We start from the raw sequence: 9,448 nt of genomic DNA on the forward strand, positions 1-9,448 counted from the left end.
TCAGTTGAAGCATTTAGTTGGCAAACAGACAGGAGTTTAAGATAATATTGATGTGCACTCTCTCTCTCTCTGTGGTGGCAGTGATGCTGCTTTACCTGACGTTTCATATAAACCTTCTTGGTGAAATGTTACACAGATTGTGTGATATGTTTTCATTTAAGGCTGTACTAATGCACGTGGTAGAACATTAACCATGGACAATTAACCACAACAATCACTGAAATGAACACTGTTTATAGAAGGGAAATGAACATCTGCAATTCACCCTGGTCCGGTTTCATTATAGCGTTAGCTAATCTTTTCTGAACAAGTACCTTAAAGGGACACTTAACCCATTTTTATGGGGAGGCAGGTGGCCTAGAGGTTAGAGAGGCCGGCCAGCAATTGGCAGGTTGTTGGTTTGATCCCTCCTCCAGGAGGGAGCTGGATGTGAGCTGGTAACTGGAAGGTTACTGGCATCATATCTAAGGTACCTACCGCTGCCGTTGTGCCCTTGAGCAAGGCACTTAACCCCTAACTGCTCCAGGGGCGCCGAATATGGCTGACCCTGTGCCCAGAGCTCTGTTCTCCCAACGTGTGTTGTCTCGGAGGGTTGTGTGTGTGTGTGTGTTGTCTCGGAGGGGTGTGTGTGTGTGTGTGTTGTCTCGGAGGGGTGTGTGTGTGTGTGTGTTGTCTCGGGGGGTGTGTGCACGTATCACATTCCTACAATTGGTGAGAATTGATTGCATGGCCAAATAAACAGTCTTCTTCTTTTTAAACTAATTTCATGATCTCCATTTTCTCTTATGCTTTTGACTACAAAACATGTAGGCACGGGTATGGTTCTGTAGACAATGCACGGGTATGGTTCTGTAGACAATGAATATGAGGTTAAAGTTTCAAGAATCTACTGCAGTATAGGTTGGATTTAACCCCAGATAATATTCATCCTCAGTGAACCTCAGAGTTTAATGACACATTTATTTGAATCAAAGACTCTCTGTTTCTCTGTACCTGCTGGACAGACAGCTGATCTAAATACTGTTTGTATTTAGTTACTGTTTGACTTTGGCAAGTTTATTTTCTGTTCTGCAAGTGCTGGGAATTCTGCAAACTGTTGCAGAAATCCCTCCTTAATGAAAGTTGGGGGCCTCTCTGAGGCCTTGAAAAGAACTCCCAGACTACAGCAGCAGACGTAGGCTTTTGTTCTGCCAGACGAGCAAGATTGATACCCCAGTCGCCCAGAGGGTTATATTGCCCAAGCCGGGAACCAGTCAACCTTGAATCCCTGCATCACCTCCATCTCTGGAAGTTTGTGTCGGTAGTGTGGTGCCCAGTTCATAAAATGTTACAGTCAGTGGATATCCAGTGTTGAAGGAGACGGGGAGGGAAAGTCTTTGGAGGTGATACAGGATGTTTTATGATATCTATCAAAACTCTCATCCAATGGCTGGACACCCTAAATGATTCTCTTTAAATGGATGACTCACATAGGCTCACACTGGTTGCAAAGTGTGGGTGGTTGACGGTGGGTACATTGGGCAGGTCAGTCATGTGGAGTTCTGTTGGTAACCCTCTGTGATATTGCTTGCACCTGAGGCATGGTTTTAAATGGAAGGCTAAGCCATAGAGTATGAATGTATTTAGAGGAGGCCTGTTGACTTTGAAAAACTAAAAAATATCTCAGTCGGAAAAAATCTGATTTACAGAGCGCTGATGTCTTCCAAGACCTAATTTCCGATTGTTTGTGGAGTATGATCTTAATCTATTTGAGCATTATAAACACTATTCAAAAGTTATTTACTCATTATTTTTGGCAAACACAGCGGTGGTAAACCAAACAGAATATTCAGCACATCTTGATTTAATTGGGTCAATGAGTCACCGTTTGAAGAAGCTTGCTATGCAGGAGGAGGTATATTAGACAGGGAAAGATAGCGGTGTAAACTGCCAGGCAGTCATTGTGGAAGGCGGTAGTCATGGTGAATATTCTTTGGAATTGCAATCCTTTGTAATCATTTGCAGGTTATCAATGACAAGGGTGGAACATATTTTTCTTCATACATTTCCGAGTGTTTCCAAAAGCCTAAATTTGGGTTTTATCATACAGAATGTGTGCGGTAACGTTACATTGAGCGGCTACAGTGGGCCGGTCCTTGGAGAACTGCAGACATTTTGGGAACGTAGCCTGCAGTCGAACGCTTATTATTTCTGAACTGAGTGGTTTACCTCAACGGATGTTCAGAATGTACTTCCACTTTCTAAAGTTCCCTTGTGTACCTCAGATTTGGTGAGAAATATTTTATAAAAAAAAAAGAAAAAAAAGAATAATAATAAAACAAATAAAAGAAAACAGTGTTGTGTTTCACAGATGCAGCAGAAAGAATGTAGCCAGAATAAATTACTTATTTTAGCTTTCAGCTACAAACATATGCTGATATCTGAGAGTACAGGGCCCAGACTCTCTGTCTTAATTCATCGCTGAAATACTGCAGGAGTAGTACAGTACAGTACATCCATTACCCACCCACCTCATCATTGATATCATCCATTTATATTGTGTGTATTTAATAGGATTTGCTCCTGATGTTGTGGACATTTCTACATTACCGGAGATAGGCTGTCAATGATTCTGCTAATTGTGTCTAATCTGGTGCTGATGCTAATCGCTGCTGTGTTCCACTGTGATAATGCAGGCGGCCCTCTTTTCATGCAGATCAGTCATGCTTCGCTCTGCTCTTTACCACCCAGCTCCTCTGATAGAGATATTATTCAACACAAAGTGCTGTTGAATTTCATTCTGATAAATGCCTGTGTGTGTGTGTGTGTGTGTGTGTGTGTGCTTGCATGCTGAGTGTGTGTGCATGTGTGTGTATGTGTGCGTGTGTGCGTGCGTGCATCTGCGCGCGCGTGTGTGTGCTTGCATGCTGAGTGTGTGTGTGTGTGTGTGTGTGTGTGTGTATACAGGGTAATATTGAACAGTCTATCCCTTCTTGTCAGTTGGGCAACAGAGGTTGTTGTTGTTTATTCCTGTGTAAGCTCCCTGCTGTTTGTTCCTGTGTTTAGGTTTCCCGAACGCACACTCCTCCAGATTCCCTCCTCAACAAACCCCAGGGGCGTCCTAATCTAACAGCTTTTCCACAATTCAAACATGCCCACTCCTTTTTCACTACGCAACAGTGTCAGGAGCTTACTCAGGCTCTCCACCTTTATTTACATGCTCCGATCCCACGGCTTGCCGAGCAATGTTTTTGTTGTCATGGCCTCAATCAGTGACGTGCTGAGACTAATCAGTCTATTATAATTCCAAGGACTTTCCCTGATTGGCCCTAATAGAATACCAGTTGTGTAACCACATTTAATGTCTCAGTCATCTGCTTGTTCTGTTGTCACATGATGGATAACTGAAATTGGAAACAATGGCATCTCAGCAGTGGGGAATTTCCTTTGCGCAACCCGAGGCTGCGTTTTCCATTCCTCTTTACTAAGCAAGACGTAGTAAACAAAGATCATGTTCAGTGTGGCCAGAACTGTGACATGACTGTACTGTAGCTTGCCCTGGTTGGGGTGCATCATGAGTTGCTAATATTTGCCACTACCACAACACTAGTTTCTACATACTCTGACATATTGATAAAAACAGAATGCCCATAAAGCAAAGTGTAATTTAACTGTTATCTATATGAGTTTAATTGTGCTATATTACTGATTGTGATTCAGCAATCTTTTAAGATGTTAGTAGCCTAGCGGTTCAGAGTTGATAACAAAGTGTTTGAAATTAGATATTCAAGAACAGTAAATTGGGTCTTTCAGCTTCTCTCACAGCGACAACACTGCAGACCAGTGATCTAGGGTGCTCTCCTTCTTCCTGCCATTGATAATACCAAACTAATTATAATGGAGACCAAGGAAAGCCTCAGTAATATGTGGCTTGTCTCAAATTGTCTGTTTTAGGAATTAAGAGAACTAGGACTTATATCTGCTGCAATTTCAGGGCTGTCAGTTTTATTTAGGCTTTCATTTCCTTTATCTTGATTCCTGCATTTTGGTATAATGAAACTTGGACATAACAAGTTAGTCTACGACATCAATCACTTCAATTAGATGCTGGGGAGCCTTTGCACACATTCACGGGCGTGTGTCTGTGTGTGTTTAAAGGTAAATCCCACACCATTTGAAAGCAGTTGTTTAAGACCCACAGGAAACAACTGGCCTGTAATTATAGTCGTCCCTCAACATCATTTGTTCACAGAAGGTTCTCTTTGCGTCTCACTGCATCACACGTGTTAAAATGATTGTAATGTTAATTGTATAATAGTGATTACCGGTACACAAATCTATCCCTGTCATTTGGTCCCAGCCTATACGTGTTTTTTTCCCCACGTTTAAGAGTGCCTGCCTGCTTGTCTCTCTTTTTCTTGTGAACCAAGGTCATTCTCTACAGAGGGACTTTCACCTTGTTGTGAGGCTTTCCGACCTGCCTCCCATCTGCAAAGCGCCTTGTCACAATCCCTTGCCTTTGTCATATATCTGGATTTGTGCCGATGGCTGCAACCCCTCTACATTCTGTTCTGTATCGCAATCAGTGTCCAGCAGCCAAGGCCTGGCGTAGGGGCGGTGAGGCAATATTAATACTACAGTAGGGTGGAGGAGGGTAGGGAGGATGGGAGGCGGGAGGGAGGGAGAGGTGTGTGTGTGTGCGTGTGTGCATGTGTGTGTTTGAGGATAGAGAGAGAGAGAGAGAGAGAGAGAGAGAGAGAGAGAGAGAGAGAGAGAGAGAGAGAGAGAAGTAGAAAAAGACAAAACTGGCTTCCCAGAGAGGACAGGCTATGCTCACTCTGCCCACAAAATGAGGTAGAAACCGAGCTACATTTCCTACCCTCCTGCCGTCAGGATATTAGCATTAGGACATGATGTAACCGCTAATAGCTTTGGCTGCCTACAGTAGCTTGATGACAATGCGTTTGCTCTTATTTGACACAAACGAGGCCTCGTACTATATTATAAATCTTGGAGATACACCTTGAATGTGCTATTTTCCTGCCAAGAGCATGTAATGGAAGACTTTTGTGCTTTATTATAACTAAGAGTGACACATCATATCGTCGCCCCATTCTTTTTATTGATATTATAGTGCGAAGGAAATGTCACGTCTTTTTTGACATGTCTCCAATATGCCGCATTAAAAACAACCCTGTGAATATGGACAATCTACCGGTACATTTAATCCACCTTATCTCCCTTTATACATCAAAGACAGAAATACCAGCATCCCCTACAGGCACAACAACATATCTCTGTGCCGCACTGTGAGAGACGGGTACACTGCAGGTGCTGCTGCTTTCCACTTTGTGCCGTGACACCTCTGAAATCCTCCAGGATAAAGTGTGTTGTCAGGCTTATATTTTCCCAACATGTAATACAATAACCCCACTAATGCACTCTTGGCCTGCGATCTGTCCTCGTTTGTCACCGCTGATGGTGCAGCCGTAAACACCAGTGAAACACGACCCCGGGTGGATGAGCAGCATCAGTGTAACGCTCTACGCTGCTCATCGGGGAGGATGTGGGAGAGCCTGAGGAGGAAGGCTAATTAGGACCCTTCTTATCGATTTTTGGAGATGAATGCACTTTAAATGTACTATTTTTGCTTACTAGCAATGGTGTGGGTTTACGACCTGTTCGTGTGCACACGACGACACGGGACCAGTGTGGGGGGATTCTGTCTACATATTCAACTGTAATCATCAATGTTTTGTTCCTATTAATATTGAGTTCGATATCCTCACCATCGCCCCCCCCCCCCCCCCCCCCCCCCCCCACACACACACACACACACACACACACACACACACAGACACACACACACACACACAGACACACACACACACACCCTCCGCCCTTTTGGATGGGTTTTTCATTTCACCCAACACACTTGACTGCTCTTTTGATTCAATGGTCACCCGTTCGACCATACATGGCTGAACCCAGACTCTGGATGGTGATAGGGTAGGATTTGTTTATCTGAGAGCTGGAAGGTCAATGTCCAACAGTATTCCTACATGGGCCATTCTTTGTCCCTGTCAAATTAATTATAAATAGATGTCGACGCGAAGCTGGCAGCAGCCCTCTCTGAGGCCTGGCTGGAATCTGCCATCTGTTTGAAGACGTTAGTGAGCTCTGTCTCGGCTGATAGGTCACAGAATGGCAGCGCTCGGGATATTTTGGGATTCTAAAATACACAATAGAAGCGGATGCGGACCCCGCCGGGGTGGATTTCAAAACACAAAGCTGTCTATTGTTAAATAAGCTGCCGTTGTCGTGGTAGTCGTTTTTGTAAAAAAAATGGGATTCAAAATGATATTATTGTACCTGAAATTCAAATCCAGTTTCAGATGTTTATTTGTGACAGTTTTGCTGTTAAAGGCTCTGCCCCTAAACTTTAGTTTGAATTCCTCTTAGTACATTGAAGTCCTCAGAGACACATTACTCAGGTCCACTGCAGCACTGCCATTGAAAGGTCAGGATATTTGTCTCCTCCTCAAGTGTATTTTAGTCCTCTGGTCTGAGGGTCTGAGGGGCTGTGAGGCGTAGTGCTGAGCCCAGGCCCAAGTCCCCACTTTATCATAGCAGACATCTCAATCCCTTTCCCGGCACACTGTTACCACGTTTACCGCGGCACAGGTTTTCAATACTGATCAGTCACAGCCTTTTTCCTGTTCATTCATCACCAGCTCTTTCCTTCCTCTTTTTCTCTCTTTCCCTTAACCCACCCCCACCCCTCCTCCTTCCTCATGCTCTGCTTCCCCTTTTTTTCTCTCTTGCTCACCTTGCCACAATCCTTACCCTCCATCTCTCTTTACCGTCTTCTCTCACTCTCATCTGCTCCCTTCCTTCTCCTCCGTCTCTGCTCTCTCGCCCCTGCTCTAGACCGCCTCCCCGTCCCTCTCCACAGCTCCCGTCCTCCCCTCCTCCCCTCTCCCATCCCTCTGCGTCTCATCATAGTCTCCGAGGGGGAAAGTGCCACCGGATGCTGGTAATCTGGCCCTGTGATTGCCTAGGCTATGCATGAATGAAACCAGACCGTGTTCCCAATATTCTCTCGCTTTGAGACATGACTTTCATTCTCATTAATTGAGGGTGATGAATACTTAAGACCAGTTGAGGATTTAATGAATTGCACAGCACTGGAATTACATGACGTTCAAAAATGAGGAGTGACTTTCTTGTTCCTCTTTGTCATAGCTCAAAGAATGGCCGTCTGTAATTGGTGTTGAGGCGGTCTACAGATCACAGGCACTCATCGGTGAAAGAGTTTTTGAATTATGGTTTGTTGTATTCTGTGATTCTTGTTCTATTTATAGTGGGTTTTTTTTACACACTTTAAATTTCTCATATTTATATTACATACATTATATTTGTTGATCTGAACTCTTACAACAATTGTTGATTGTTGAAATCAATGGTTGATGACATACAGTACCAGTCAAAAGTTTGGACACAAACTTGCCAAGAGTGTGCAAAGCTGTCATCAAAGCAAAAGGCGGCTACTTTGAAGAATCTAAAATATAAAACATATTCTGGTTTGTTTAACACTTTTTTGTTTACCACATAATTCCATATGTGTTCCTTCATAGTTTTGATGTCTTCAATATTAATCATAAAGAATAAAGAAAAACCACTGAATGAGAAGGTGTGTCCAAACTTTTGACTGGTGCTGTAGATAAAATGACAATCGTCATTGATAAAAAGTGACCAGTAATACGTTCTCTGCCTATGATGCTGCCATCAAATAATTCCCCCATTGCTGTTGTAGTCATTTAAAACAAATCCTATGAAAAGCATTCATGCCATTCAGGTGGCTGACTCGTGTTGTGTCGTATGATTAACTATGCCTCTTATAATACACAGTGAACTTTTACCCTTCTGTAGCTCCATAAATACAATTACCCAAATGCATAGCTGATTAAACCATGACAGATGTGCAATGAACTCTGTAGACAAACCGCTCGAATTCACTCTCCATTAACTTAATTAGATTACTTTGTTCAGATATAGGCTATTCTGAGTTGTCGTTTCCCAATTATATATGGTCGTTGATCGAGAGCAGTGGAGTGTGTACGCATTTACTGCCCCCTACAGAAGATCTAGCAGATCAGGTCCATCTGGAGTAAACACTTAACAGTCTTCCAAAGTCATGAGCATTTTTAATTAAAAATCTCATCAAAGCGTTATGACTTGAGGTATTTAAATGTCCCCTTCGGGTGGAATACAGTATGGTGCTTTTTTTTTTTTTTTTTACGTGAGTACGTTTTCACATACCGTATCTCCATGTGGAGATTTTTGGCACCTGATCTGCATGAGAACATTTTGTGAAAACCAACCGAATTCTGATGCACAACTAGTCTTTCTGAAATGATCCAGGACCCTGTCAAGCAGGGAGGACAAAGATCTGTATCTATTTATGGAATATGATGGAATATGAATATATATAATAATATATGCCATTTAGCTGACGCTTTTATCCAAAGCGACTTACATTGCAGTGAGTGCATACATTTTTCAGTATATATGGTCCCAGTGGGAATCAAACCCACAGCCTAAGCGTTGGTAGCACCGTGCTCTACCAACTGAGCCACAGAGAATCATGTTTTGAAATGTCATATGAGACAAAGTGCACTTTGTCTCATATGAGGAAGTGGTTGTTTGCATATGGAGAGAGTGCTGTAAGGATGATGGTGAACAGACATTGTAGATGGCGTAGACTTTCAAGATGGCTGGTGGCAGATGAGATGGGAGGGTACCTGAGTTACAAACCAGAATTACAAACACATGAATTCAATACATTTAATTGTTAATTAATTCATTGCACATTTGCTCAAGTGCAGACTCGTATTCACTCAATGTAAAGCTTTAGAAAATACAATCTTAGTAATTTCTGACAGTTGTGATTCTGAGTGCTTTCACCTTGGTTGTAAATAAAATATTCGACATATTAACAGATAATTTTTTTTTTTTTTATAATTCTGTAAAGTAAACATTGAGAAAGAGGGCAGCTTTACTGGTCCACATCATAAATATACTCATTATTTTTTTAGGTAGTGTAACTATTAATGTCATACATTTACATTTCCCTTTTTACATGTAAATACTATTTGTCATATCTTGAGTTGAATACAGATCTTTGATAGGATTAGCCCCGTCTGTTAGAATGAACCACTGTTCCAAGACCCCATCAACTTCCGGCCTCTTCATCCTACATCTTTGTGTTGGCACCTGAACTGGTGAAATCACCACTTGTTGTATTTGTTTTCTCGAATTATTTTGTGCATGCTCCATATTGCACATAGACATGAACTTCACTGCCCCTTTTAACAAGAGTCGTAACAGGTTTACAATACATAACATCTCTCTCAAAATAAAAAAATAGTTTTAGATTGACTGTACATGATACCAAAAACACTGTGCT

The sequence above is a fragment of the Argentina silus genome (genome assembly GCF_951799395.1).
Source record: "Argentina silus genome assembly, chromosome: 6".
NCBI classification, from domain to species: Eukaryota; Metazoa; Chordata; class Actinopteri; order Argentiniformes; family Argentinidae; genus Argentina; species Argentina silus.